We start from the raw sequence: 13,377 nt of genomic DNA, 5'->3' as shown, positions 1-13,377 counted from the left end.
GCTCCATCAGGCGGCGGCGGCGGCACAGCAGCACAGACAAGCATGCACGCACATGGAGAGAGAGGAGAGCTGCTTGCTCTACACCTCTCCTGTGTCTGTGTCTGTCTGTCGATACAGCTCACTCACTCACTCACTCACGCAATGTGCAGACAACTCAACAACAGCACGGGCATCATATCTGGGCCGTTTGGCTAAGATCAAGTGCACATCCGGGCTGCAACCAGATCAGGTGCTGCAGGCAAGGCAGCAACTTCATGAGAGATGCCCCTTGGCATTCATTCCTGAAGCAAACTGCTCAACCGGCGCACTCATTCTGATGCCTGCTCACTCGGCTGCTGCCTGCACCAAGCACAGAAGCAGAGTGAAGTGGAGCAGGCCGAAAGACCTTTTCTGTCCCGCCACACTCGCTCCACTTCTCAGGCTCAGGCTTCTCAGCTGCTCCTTGAAGCCAACGGAGGACGCGACGGACGGACGGACGGATGGACGGGCGGGCGAAGGAAGGAAGGAAGGAAGGAACGAAGGAAGGAAGGAAGGAACGAACGATATCGAGTCACTGGCTCTGCTGCAATTTCACCAGCAGCCAGCCAGCCTGTCGGACAGGCAGGCTCGTTCAAGTGTGCCAGCAGCCAGGGCACGCGGACGGGAGGGAGGAAGGAAGGAAGGGAGGGAGGCATCCGATGGAGCCCGGCTACAGAGCAACGGGGCGCCGCCGCCGCCGGCACAACAGGGCCCGGTGCTCCTGCACCCTGCATCCTCCCCGCCTGCACCAGACTGCCAAGACTGCTGCTCTCCTGCCCAGACAGACAGACCAGCTACAAGCATCACCACCTAGCCATAGCATCAGCAAAACTCTGCCTACCTGCCCTGCCCTGGCCTGGCCTGGCCTCCTGGCCTCCTCTGATGCGTCTGCCTGCCCCAGGCCCAAAGCCCCGCCCACCGTTCAAGGTAAGGCAGAGGCACAACCCCCCACTCCACCCACTCAGACCTCCCCAATATACATCGGCAGTGCAGTGCATCTCTAGCCTCGCTCAGAATCACGTCCCAAACCCCAAGATCACTCAAACGTCTCATGCTTACACCTACCTACTCGGCGTCCAGCTTTGGCGCACGTCTCCACAATTGCCACATCCGTCCACGTGCCCCTGCTTCACGCACAGCACTGTGCCTCCCTCCGGCAGGCATTTCGCCGATCCGTTTCCTGTTTCACAACCAAGGCATAATCAGTACCCCTTTCCTTCCACGGCGCGCACACGCGCCCACCCACTCCACCACTGAGCCATGCCGGCCAAAAACGCACCTGCAGAGCAGTGGGGCACAGGGCCGCCGTCAGCCCGCGACACATTTCCCTCCTGCCGTGCCCTCCCTCCTGTTTCTACATCCGTGCACCCACCCCGCTGCAAAACCAGTCAGTCTGCTCAGGCGTCAGCACAGAGGCATAATGAAGGGCCTCGGCCCTTCTCCCTTTACTGCCCTCTGTACAGCTTGGCAGATCCCTCAGCACTCCGTGTGCACGTGTGTCTGTGACTCTGTGTGTGTGTGTGTGTGTGTGAGAGAGAGAGATTGAGTGAGTGAGTGAGTGAGTGAGTGAGTGAGTGAGTGAGTGAGAGAGAGAGAGACAGACCCTGCCAGATCCCTCAGCATTCCATGTGTGTTTGTGTCGGTGGGTGAGAGAGACAGAGACAGAGACAGAGAGACAGACAGACACACACACACACACACACACACACACCCACCCACCTCCACACACCCCCGTGTGCACGTGTGTCTGTGACTCTGTGTGTGTGTGAGATTGAGTGAGAGAGAGAGACAGACCCTGCCAGATCCCTCAGCATTCCATGTGTGTTTGTGTCGGTGGGTGAGAGAGACAGAGACAGAGACAGACACAGAGAGACAGACACACACACACACACAAACACACACACACACCCACCCCCACACACCCCCGTGTGCACGTGTGTCTGTGACTCTGTGTGTGTGTGAGATTGAGTGAGTGAGAGAGAGAGACAGACCGACCCTGCCAGATCCCTCAGCATTCCATGTGTGTTTGTGTCGGTGGGTGAGAGAGACAGAGACAGACACAGAGAGACAGACAGACACACACACACACCCACCCACCCCCATCCACCCTGGTAAAAAAAGGTGGTGGGGGAGCAGGGGAGAAGACACCACTGTGTCCAATGATAGCCTGTGCAGACGCAAAGTCTACAGCTTCTGTGAGATGAAACAAACTCAAGCCACTCAACAATTGTAATTCCACACACATCAAAATAAAGGCACAGAGGTGTGAATGGCTGCACTTCAGCCTTCGGCTTGGAGAGCACACCCATTGTTTCTCCTCAGGCACACCTGTAGCTGACATCTTCCTATTCCCAAGCTTGCCAGGAGGCTTTTCTGCCCGCGGACTTTGGCCACGTCCACAAACCTCGTAACCGGTCTTGAGCGGCGCACGTGGCCTCTGCCTTTGTCGCCCGGTGCAGTCCCATCCGCTCGCTCCCTCCCGGAGAGGGCAGAGCCTCCGAAGGAGACCGTTCAGCTGGATGCGCCAGCCAGCTGGGGCACGCAAAGCCGAGAGGCGCGCTCTCTTTGCCGAGTGCAGGGACGCCCTTGAAGGGCCGAGCGGCCTGCTCCCACTCCCCCTGCAGACTTTTGTGCAGACAGGACAGCGTGACCAGCCTCCCACGACCAGGAGAGCAGTGCAAGTTGAGCCAGCCTCTGAGACCGACCTGGGAGCCAGCCGAGGAAGCCGGCAGCCTTGACGTAGGCAGTGTGCCAGTGACGTAGGCGCCCGTAGGTACGGCCCCACTCCCAGATGATTGGTGGATCACTGGCAGCTTTACATAGCCTCTGACAAGTTGCACTCAGGACGGACCAGGTAGGCAACAGCTGTCCAGCACACCCACCGATCCCAGACAACCTAGGGGAGAGCTGCCAGCGGGCCAGGGCAGCAAGGTCTTTGCCAGGCCTCCTGCTTCAATCTAAACACCAGAGGCTAGGCAGGATGTAGCCGACTCAAGAGGCCGCCTGCATCGCTTCTCGGCCTTTTGGCTAAGATCAAGTGTAGTATCTGTTCTTATCAGTTTAATATCTGATACGTCCCTTATCTGGGGACCATATATTAAATTGATTTTTGGAACAGGGAGATGGAATAGGGGCTTGCTCCGTCCACTCCACGCATCGACCCGGTATTGCAGTGCCTCTGGGAACGGTGCACTCCCCTTCTGGGGAATTTCAAAGTAGCAAAGAAAAGAAAAACGACGAAAGCTCCATCAGGCGGCGGCGGCGGCACAGCAGCACAGACAAGCATGCACGCACATGGAGAGAGAGGAGAGCTGCTTGCTCTACACCTCTCCTGTGTCTGTGTCTGTCTGTCGATACAGCTCACTCACTCACTCACTCACGCAATGTGCAGACAACTCAACAACAGCACGGGCATCATATCTGGGCCGTTTGGCTAAGATCAAGTGCACATCCGGGCTGCAACCAGATCAGGTGCTGCAGGCAAGGCAGCAACTTCATGAGAGATGCCCCTTGGCATTCATTCCTGAAGCAAACTGCTCAACCGGCGCACTCATTCTGATGCCTGCTCACTCGGCTGCTGCCTGCACCAAGCACAGAAGCAGAGTGAAGTGGAGCAGGCCGAAAGACCTTTTCTGTCCCGCCACACTCGCTCCACTTCTCAGGCTCAGGCTTCTCAGCTGCTCCTTGAAGCCAACGGAGGACGCGACGGACGGACGGACGGACGGATGGACGGGCGGGCGAAGGAAGGAAGGAAGGAAGGAAGGAAGGAAGGAAGGAAGGAACGAACGATATCGAGTCACTGGCTCTGCTGCAATTTCACCAGCAGCCAGCCAGCCTGTCGGACAGGCAGGCTCGTTCAAGTGTGCCAGCAGCCAGGGCACGCGGACGGGAGGGAGGAAGGAAGGAAGGGAGGGAGGCATCCGATGGAGCCCGGCTACAGAGCAACGGGGCGCCGCCGCCGCCGGCACAACAGGGCCCGGTGCTCCTGCACCCTGCATCCTCCCCGCCTGCACCAGACTGCCAAGACTGCTGCTCTCCTGCCCAGACAGACAGACCAGCTACAAGCATCACCACCTAGCCATAGCATCAGCAAAACTCTGCCTACCTGCCCTGCCCTGGCCTGGCCTGGCCTCCTGGCCTCCTCTGATGCGTCTGCCTGCCCCAGGCCCAAAGCCCCGCCCACCGTTCAAGGTAAGGCAGAGGCACAACCCCCCACTCCACCCACTCAGACCTCCCCAATATACATCGGCAGTGCAGTGCATCTCTAGCCTCGCTCAGAATCACGTCCCAAACCCCAAGATCACTCAAACGTCTCATGCTTACACCTACCTACTCGGCGTCCAGCTTTGGCGCACGTCTCCACAATTGCCACATCCGTCCACGTGCCCCTGCTTCACGCACGGCACTGTGCCTCCCTCCGGCAGGCATTTCGCCGATCCGTTTCCTGTTTCACAACCAAGGCATAATCAGTACCCCTTTCCTTCCACGGCGCGCACACGCGCCCACCCACTCCACCACTGAGCCATGCCGGCCAAAAACGCACCTGCAGAGCAGTGGGGCACAGGGCCGCCGTCAGCCCGCGACACATTTCCCTCCTGCCGTGCCCTCCCTCCTGTTTCTACATCCGTGCACCCACCCCGCTGCAAAACCAGTCAGTCTGCTCAGGCGTCAGCACAGAGGCATAATGAAGGGCCTCGGCCCTTCTCCCTTTACTGCCCTCTGTACAGCTTGGCAGATCCCTCAGCACTCCGTGTGCACGTGTGTCTGTGACTCTGTGTGTGTGTGTGTGTGTGTGAGAGAGAGAGATTGAGTGAGTGAGTGAGTGAGTGAGTGAGTGAGTGAGTGAGTGAGAGAGAGAGAGACAGACCCTGCCAGATCCCTCAGCATTCCATGTGTGTTTGTGTCGGTGGGTGAGAGAGACAGAGACAGAGACAGAGAGACAGACAGACACACACACACACACACACACACACCCACCCACCTCCACACACCCCCGTGTGCACGTGTGTCTGTGACTCTGTGTGTGTGTGAGATTGAGTGAGAGAGAGAGACAGACCCTGCCAGATCCCTCAGCATTCCATGTGTGTTTGTGTCGGTGGGTGAGAGAGACAGAGACAGAGACAGACACAGAGAGACAGACACACACACACACACAAACACACACACACACCCACCCCCACACACCCCCGTGTGCACGTGTGTCTGTGACTCTGTGTGTGTGTGAGATTGAGTGAGTGAGAGAGAGAGACAGACCGACCCTGCCAGATCCCTCAGCATTCCATGTGTGTTTGTGTCGGTGGGTGAGAGAGACAGAGACAGACACAGAGAGACAGACAGACACACACACACACCCACCCACCCCCATCCACCCTGGTAAAAAAAGGTGGTGGGGGAGCAGGGGAGAAGACACCACTGTGTCCAATGATAGCCTGTGCAGACGCAAAGTCTACAGCTTCTGTGAGATGAAACAAACTCAAGCCACTCAACAATTGTAATTCCACACACATCAAAATAAAGGCACAGAGGTGTGAATGGCTGCACTTCAGCCTTCGGCTTGGAGAGCACACCCATTGTTTCTCCTCAGGCACACCTGTAGCTGACATCTTCCTATTCCCAAGCTTGCCAGGAGGCTTTTCTGCCCGCGGACTTTGGCCACGTCCACAAACCTCGTAACCGGTCTTGAGCGGCGCACGTGGCCTCTGCCTTTGTCGCCCGGTGCAGTCCCATCCGCTCGCTCCCTCCCGGAGAGGGCAGAGCCTCCGAAGGAGACCGTTCAGCTGGATGCGCCAGCCAGCTGGGGCACGCAAAGCCGAGAGGCGCGCTCTCTTTGCCGAGTGCAGGGACGCCCTTGAAGGGCCGAGCGGCCTGCTCCCACTCCCCCTGCAGACTTTTGTGCAGACAGGACAGCGTGACCAGCCTCCCACGACCAGGAGAGCAGTGCAAGTTGAGCCAGCCTCTGAGACCGACCTGGGAGCCAGCCGAGGAAGCCGGCAGCCTTGACGTAGGCAGTGTGCCAGTGACGTAGGCGCCCGTAGGTACGGCCCCACTCCCAGATGATTGGTGGATCACTGGCAGCTTTACATAGCCTCTGACAAGTTGCACTCAGGACGGACCAGGTAGGCAACAGCTGTCCAGCACACCCACCGATCCCAGACAACCTAGGGGAGAGCTGCCAGCGGGCCAGGGCAGCAAGGTCTTTGCCAGGCCTCCTGCTTCAATCTAAACACCAGAGGCTAGGCAGGATGTAGCCGACTCAAGAGGCCGCCTGCATCGCTTCTCGGCCTTTTGGCTAAGATCAAGTGTAGTATCTGTTCTTATCAGTTTAATATCTGATACGTCCCTTATCTGGGGACCATATATTAAATTGATTTTTGGAACAGGGAGATGGAATAGGGGCTTGCTCCGTCCACTCCACGCATCGACCCGGTATTGCAGTGCCTCTGGGAACGGTGCACTCCCCTTCTGGGGAATTTCAAAGTAGCAAAGAAAAGAAAAACGACGAAAGCTCCATCAGGCGGCGGCGGCGGCACAGCAGCACAGACAAGCATGCACGCACATGGAGAGAGAGGAGAGCTGCTTGCTCTACACCTCTCCTGTGTCTGTGTCTGTCTGTCGATACAGCTCACTCACTCACTCACTCACGCAATGTGCAGACAACTCAACAACAGCACGGGCATCATATCTGGGCCGTTTGGCTAAGATCAAGTGCACATCCGGGCTGCAACCAGATCAGGTGCTGCAGGCAAGGCAGCAACTTCATGAGAGATGCCCCTTGGCATTCATTCCTGAAGCAAACTGCTCAACCGGCGCACTCATTCTGATGCCTGCTCACTCGGCTGCTGCCTGCACCAAGCACAGAAGCAGAGTGAAGTGGAGCAGGCCGAAAGACCTTTTCTGTCCCGCCACACTCGCTCCACTTCTCAGGCTCAGGCTTCTCAGCTGCTCCTTGAAGCCAACGGAGGACGCGACGGACGGACGGACGGACGGATGGACGGGCGGGCGAAGGAAGGAAGGAAGGAAGGAAGGAAGGAAGGAAGGAAGGAACGAACGATATCGAGTCACTGGCTCTGCTGCAATTTCACCAGCAGCCAGCCAGCCTGTCGGACAGGCAGGCTCGTTCAAGTGTGCCAGCAGCCAGGGCACGCGGACGGGAGGGAGGAAGGAAGGAAGGGAGGGAGGCATCCGATGGAGCCCGGCTACAGAGCAACGGGGCGCCGCCGCCGCCGGCACAACAGGGCCCGGTGCTCCTGCACCCTGCATCCTCCCCGCCTGCACCAGACTGCCAAGACTGCTGCTCTCCTGCCCAGACAGACAGACCAGCTACAAGCATCACCACCTAGCCATAGCATCAGCAAAACTCTGCCTACCTGCCCTGCCCTGGCCTGGCCTGGCCTCCTGGCCTCCTCTGATGCGTCTGCCTGCCCCAGGCCCAAAGCCCCGCCCACCGTTCAAGGTAAGGCAGAGGCACAACCCCCCACTCCACCCACTCAGACCTCCCCAATATACATCGGCAGTGCAGTGCATCTCTAGCCTCGCTCAGAATCACGTCCCAAACCCCAAGATCACTCAAACGTCTCATGCTTACACCTACCTACTCGGCGTCCAGCTTTGGCGCACGTCTCCACAATTGCCACATCCGTCCACGTGCCCCTGCTTCACGCACGGCACTGTGCCTCCCTCCGGCAGGCATTTCGCCGATCCGTTTCCTGTTTCACAACCAAGGCATAATCAGTACCCCTTTCCTTCCACGGCGCGCACACGCGCCCACCCACTCCACCACTGAGCCATGCCGGCCAAAAACGCACCTGCAGAGCAGTGGGGCACAGGGCCGCCGTCAGCCCGCGACACATTTCCCTCCTGCCGTGCCCTCCCTCCTGTTTCTACATCCGTGCACCCACCCCGCTGCAAAACCAGTCAGTCTGCTCAGGCGTCAGCACAGAGGCATAATGAAGGGCCTCGGCCCTTCTCCCTTTACTGCCCTCTGTACAGCTTGGCAGATCCCTCAGCACTCCGTGTGCACGTGTGTCTGTGACTCTGTGTGTGTGTGTGTGTGTGTGAGAGAGAGAGATTGAGTGAGTGAGTGAGTGAGTGAGTGAGTGAGTGAGTGAGTGAGAGAGAGAGAGACAGACCCTGCCAGATCCCTCAGCATTCCATGTGTGTTTGTGTCGGTGGGTGAGAGAGACAGAGACAGAGACAGAGAGACAGACAGACACACACACACACACACACACACACCCACCCACCTCCACACACCCCCGTGTGCACGTGTGTCTGTGACTCTGTGTGTGTGTGAGATTGAGTGAGAGAGAGAGACAGACCCTGCCAGATCCCTCAGCATTCCATGTGTGTTTGTGTCGGTGGGTGAGAGAGACAGAGACAGAGACAGACACAGAGAGACAGACACACACACACACACAAACACACACACACACCCACCCCCACACACCCCCGTGTGCACGTGTGTCTGTGACTCTGTGTGTGTGTGAGATTGAGTGAGTGAGAGAGAGAGACAGACCGACCCTGCCAGATCCCTCAGCATTCCATGTGTGTTTGTGTCGGTGGGTGAGAGAGACAGAGACAGACACAGAGAGACAGACAGACACACACACACACCCACCCACCCCCATCCACCCTGGTAAAAAAAGGTGGTGGGGGAGCAGGGGAGAAGACACCACTGTGTCCAATGATAGCCTGTGCAGACGCAAAGTCTACAGCTTCTGTGAGATGAAACAAACTCAAGCCACTCAACAATTGTAATTCCACACACATCAAAATAAAGGCACAGAGGTGTGAATGGCTGCACTTCAGCCTTCGGCTTGGAGAGCACACCCATTGTTTCTCCTCAGGCACACCTGTAGCTGACATCTTCCTATTCCCAAGCTTGCCAGGAGGCTTTTCTGCCCGCGGACTTTGGCCACGTCCACAAACCTCGTAACCGGTCTTGAGCGGCGCACGTGGCCTCTGCCTTTGTCGCCCGGTGCAGTCCCATCCGCTCGCTCCCTCCCGGAGAGGGCAGAGCCTCCGAAGGAGACCGTTCAGCTGGATGCGCCAGCCAGCTGGGGCACGCAAAGCCGAGAGGCGCGCTCTCTTTGCCGAGTGCAGGGACGCCCTTGAAGGGCCGAGCGGCCTGCTCCCACTCCCCCTGCAGACTTTTGTGCAGACAGGACAGCGTGACCAGCCTCCCACGACCAGGAGAGCAGTGCAAGTTGAGCCAGCCTCTGAGACCGACCTGGGAGCCAGCCGAGGAAGCCGGCAGCCTTGACGTAGGCAGTGTGCCAGTGACGTAGGCGCCCGTAGGTACGGCCCCACTCCCAGATGATTGGTGGATCACTGGCAGCTTTACATAGCCTCTGACAAGTTGCACTCAGGACGGACCAGGTAGGCAACAGCTGTCCAGCACACCCACCGATCCCAGACAACCTAGGGGAGAGCTGCCAGCGGGCCAGGGCAGCAAGGTCTTTGCCAGGCCTCCTGCTTCAATCTAAACACCAGAGGCTAGGCAGGATGTAGCCGACTCAAGAGGCCGCCTGCATCGCTTCTCGGCCTTTTGGCTAAGATCAAGTGTAGTATCTGTTCTTATCAGTTTAATATCTGATACGTCCCTTATCTGGGGACCATATATTAAATTGATTTTTGGAACAGGGAGATGGAATAGGGGCTTGCTCCGTCCACTCCACGCATCGACCCGGTATTGCAGTGCCTCTGGGAACGGTGCACTCCCCTTCTGGGGAATTTCAAAGTAGCAAAGAAAAGAAAAACGACGAAAGCTCCATCAGGCGGCGGCGGCGGCACAGCAGCACAGACAAGCATGCACGCACATGGAGAGAGAGGAGAGCTGCTTGCTCTACACCTCTCCTGTGTCTGTGTCTGTCTGTCGATACAGCTCACTCACTCACTCACGCAATGTGCAGACAACTCAACAACAGCACGGGCATCATATCTGGGCCGTTTGGCTAAGATCAAGTGCACATCCGGGCTGCAACCAGATCAGGTGCTGCAGGCAAGGCAGCAACTTCATGAGAGATGCCCCTTGGCATTCATTCCTGAAGCAAACTGCTCAACCGGCGCACTCATTCTGATGCCTGCTCACTCGGCTGCTGCCTGCACCAAGCACAGAAGCAGAGTGAAGTGGAGCAGGCCGAAAGACCTTTTCTGTCCCGCCACACTCGCTCCACTTCTCAGGCTCAGGCTTCTCAGCTGCTCCTTGAAGCCAACGGAGGACGCGACGGACGGACGGACGGATGGACGGGCGGGCGAAGGAAGGAAGGAAGGAAGGAAGGAAGGAAGGAACGAACGAAGGAAGGAAGGAAGGAACGAACGAAGGAAGGAAGGAAGGAACGAAGGAAGGAAGGAAGGAAGGAAGGAAGGAAGGAACGAACGATATCGAGTCACTGGCTCTGCTGCAATTTCACCAGCAGCCAGCCAGCCTGTCGGACAGGCAGGCTCGTTCAAGTGTGCCAGCAGCCAGGGCACGCGGACGGGAGGGAGGAAGGAAGGAAGGAAGGAAGGGAGGGAGGCATCCGATGGAGCCCGGCTACAGAGCAACGGGGCGCCGCCGCCGCCGCCGGCACAACAGGGCCCGGTGCTCCTGCACCCTGCATCCTCCCCGCCTGCACCAGACTGCCAAGACTGCTGCTCTCCTGCCCAGACAGACAGACCAGCTACAAGCATCACCACCTAGCCATAGCATCAGCAAAACTCTGCCTACCTGCCCTGCCCTGGCCTGGCCTGGCCTCCTGGCCTCCTCTGATGCGTCTGCCTGCCCCAGGCCCAAAGCCCCGCCCACCGTTCAAGGTAAGGCAGAGGCACAACCCCCCACTCCACCCACTCAGACCTCCCCAATATACATCGGCAGTGCAGTGCATCTCTAGCCTCGCTCAGAATCACGTCCCAAACCCCAAGATCACTCAAACGTCTCATGCTTACACCTACCTACTCGGCGTCCAGCTTTGGCGCACGTCTCCACAATTGCCACATCCGTCCACGTGCCCCTGCTTCACGCACAGCACTGTGCCTCCCTCCGGCAGGCATTTCGCCGATCCGTTTCCTGTTTCACAACCAAGGCATAATCAGTACCCCTTTCCTTCCACGGCGCGCACACGCGCCCACCCACTCCACCACTGAGCCATGCCGGCCAAAAACGCACCTGCAGAGCAGTGGGGCACAGGGCCGCCGTCAGCCCGCGACACATTTCCCTCCTGCCGTGCCCTCCCTCCTGTTTCTACATCCGTGCACCCACCCCGCTGCAAAACCAGTCAGTCTGCTCAGGCGTCAGCACAGAGGCATAATGAAGGGCCTCGGCCCTTCTCCCTTTACTGCCCTCTGTACAGCTTGGCAGATCCCTCAGCACTCCGTGTGCACGTGTGTCTGTGACTCTGTGTGTGTGTGTGTGAGAGAGAGATTGAGTGAGTGAGTGAGTGAGTGAGTGAGTGAGTGAGAGAGAGAGAGACAGACCCTGCCAGATCCCTCAGCATTCCATGTGTGTTTGTGTCGGTGGGTGAGAGAGACAGAGACAGAGACAGAGAGACAGACAGACAGACACACACACACACACACACACACACACACACACACACACACACACACACCCACCCACCTCCACACACCCCCGTGTGCACGTGTGTCTGTGACTCTGTGTGTGTGTGAGATTGAGTGAGAGAGAGAGACAGACCCTGCCAGATCCCTCAGCATTCCATGTGTGTTTGTGTCGGTGGGTGAGAGAGACAGAGACAGAGACAGAGAGACAGACAGACAGACACACAGACACACACACACACACACACACACACACACACCCACCCACCTCCACACACCCCCGTGTGCACGTGTGTCTGTGACTCTGTGTGTGTGTGAGATTGAGTGAGAGAGAGAGACAGACCCTGCCAGATCCCTCAGCATTCCATGTGTGTTTGTGTCGGTGGGTGAGAGAGACAGAGACAGAGACAGACACAGAGAGACAGACACACACACACACACAAACACACACACACACCCACCCCCACACACCCCCGTGTGCACGTGTGTCTGTGACTCTGTGTGTGTGTGAGATTGAGTGAGTGAGAGAGAGAGACAGACCGACCCTGCCAGATCCCTCAGCATTCCATGTGTGTTTGTGTCGGTGGGTGAGAGAGACAGAGACAGACACAGAGAGACAGACAGACACACACACACACCCACCCACCCCCATCCACCCTGGTAAAAAAAGGTGGTGGGGGAGCAGGGGAGAAGACACCACTGTGTCCAATGATAGCCTGTGCAGACGCAAAGTCTACAGCTTCTGTGAGATGAAACAAACTCAAGCCACTCAACAATTGTAATTCCACACACATCAAAATAAAGGCACAGAGGTGTGAATGGCTGCACTTCAGCCTTCGGCTTGGAGAGCACACCCATTGTTTCTCCTCAGGCACACCTGTAGCTGACATCTTCCTATTCCCAAGCTTGCCAGGAGGCTTTTCTGCCCGCGGACTTTGGCCACGTCCACAAACCTCGTAACCGGTCTTGAGCGGCGCACGTGGCCTCTGCCTTTGTCGCCCGGTGCAGTCCCATCCGCTCGCTCCCTCCCGGAGAGGGCAGAGCCTCCGAAGGAGACCGTTCAGCTGGATGCGCCAGCCAGCTGGGGCACGCAAAGCCGAGAGGCGCGCTCTCTTTGCCGAGTGCAGGGACGCCCTTGAAGGGCCGAGCGGCCTGCTCCCACTCCCCCTGCAGACTTTTGTGCAGACAGGACAGCGTGACCAGCCTCCCACGACCAGGAGAGCAGTGCAAGTTGAGCCAGCCTCTGAGACCGACCTGGGAGCCAGCCGAGGAAGCCGGCAGCCTTGACGTAGGCAGTGTGCCAGTGACGTAGGCGCCCGTAGGTACGGCCCCACTCCCAGATGATTGGTGGATCACTGGCAGCTTTACATAGCCTCTGACAAGTTGCACTCAGGACGGACCAGGTAGGCAACAGCTGTCCAGCACACCCACCGATCCCAGACAACCTAGGGGAGAGCTGCCAGCGGGCCAGGGCAGCAAGGTCTTTGCCAGGCCTCCTGCTTCAATCTAAACACCAGAGGCTAGGCAGGATGTAGCCGACTCAAGAGGCCGCCTGCATCGCTTCTCGGCCTTTTGGCTAAGATCAAGTGTAGTATCTGTTCTTATCAGTTTAATATCTGATACGTCCCTTATCTGGGGACCATATATTAAATTGATTTTTGGAACAGGGAGATGGAATAGGGGCTTGCTCCGTCCACTCCACGCATCGACCCGGTATTGCAGTGCCTCTGGGAACGGTGCACTCCCCTTCTGGGGAATTTCAAAGTAGCAAAGAAAAGAAAAACGACGAAAGCTCCATCAGGCGGCGGCGGCGGCACAGCAGCA

The 13,377-nt window shown here is 57.9% G+C and overlaps 4 non-coding genes across 4 annotated transcripts; all 4 read left to right on the top strand.

The window, feature by feature from the left end:
- Nucleotides 1–3,025: 3,025 nt before the first annotated feature.
- LOC140192237 (U2 spliceosomal RNA) lies at nt 3,026–3,216 on the top strand. The gene has a single exon (XR_011884172.1). It is a non-coding gene; the product is annotated as a U2 spliceosomal RNA (small nuclear RNA).
- Nucleotides 3,217–6,287: 3,071 nt separating this feature from the next.
- Nucleotides 6,288–6,478, top strand: LOC140192225 (U2 spliceosomal RNA). The gene has a single exon (XR_011884161.1). It is a non-coding gene; the product is annotated as a U2 spliceosomal RNA (small nuclear RNA).
- Nucleotides 6,479–9,549: 3,071 nt separating this feature from the next.
- Nucleotides 9,550–9,740, top strand: LOC140192214 (U2 spliceosomal RNA). Its single transcript, XR_011884150.1, has one exon. It is a non-coding gene; the product is annotated as a U2 spliceosomal RNA (small nuclear RNA).
- Nucleotides 9,741–13,109: 3,369 nt separating this feature from the next.
- Nucleotides 13,110–13,300, top strand: LOC140192149 (U2 spliceosomal RNA). The gene has a single exon (XR_011884104.1). It is a non-coding gene; the product is annotated as a U2 spliceosomal RNA (small nuclear RNA).
- The last annotated feature ends 77 nt before the right edge of the window (nt 13,301–13,377 follow it).

This window comes from Mobula birostris (assembly GCF_030028105.1).
Source record: "Mobula birostris isolate sMobBir1 chromosome 11 unlocalized genomic scaffold, sMobBir1.hap1 SUPER_11_unloc_2, whole genome shotgun sequence".
Taxonomy (NCBI): domain Eukaryota; kingdom Metazoa; phylum Chordata; class Chondrichthyes; order Myliobatiformes; family Myliobatidae; genus Mobula; species Mobula birostris.
This window is presented reverse-complemented; position numbering and strand designations above follow the sequence as displayed.